This window comes from Onychostoma macrolepis, chromosome 23, assembly GCF_012432095.1.
Source record: "Onychostoma macrolepis isolate SWU-2019 chromosome 23, ASM1243209v1, whole genome shotgun sequence".
In the NCBI taxonomy this organism is placed as follows: domain Eukaryota; kingdom Metazoa; phylum Chordata; class Actinopteri; order Cypriniformes; family Cyprinidae; genus Onychostoma; species Onychostoma macrolepis.
In genome coordinates, this window is record NC_081177.1 from 15085500 (window position 1) to 15086225 (window position 726).

Sequence of the window (726 nt, forward strand, 5' to 3'; positions counted from 1 at the left end):
AAACCGTACATTTTATTTATTGTTTTTGAAATAATGGTAGAACTATTCTGTAGACTTCTGGATATTATAAAAAAAAAAAAAAAAAAACACCACTCTGAAAATATTAATAGTGAGATCAAGCCTAGCCTTCCATAGCTACACACACACAAAACTACTCAAATCTTTAATCAATTTGAACATTTTTGCATTTTAATGTTAGCTCATAATTCTTTTGGCTTCAGAGCAAAGGGATTATTTCGTGCTTTGCTAGATTTTGATTTAAAATGCTAGGCCCCCTGTTGCTGTAAAATAATCTTTCTGCCAAGACTAAGACTTTGCATGCATAATCAGAGATAATTATTTGCGTGAATGAATGGTTACATGAAAAACAGAAATCTAGTCTGTTTGAAAAGAACATTTCAGATAAGATTTTACACATCACGATGAACAAACACTGTCAGATTTTTAAATCATGTTCAATTCTAAATCTGGATTTAGTATGTGTGCTTAGAGGTTTTTAAATATGAAATGAGAGATGATTTGTGACACATAAATTAAATTACATGGGATCCAATAAATATATCTAGCTAACCCTGAAGCAGTTTTGTGCCAGAAATGCAAATGACTATACATTTAATCAAGTTAGTTGCTGTTAAATACGAACATTCTAAGATTATATGTTTTTTCCCCCCCAATGTATTCATTAGAATGCACCTTCAAATTACTTATATCCTCACAATTATTATT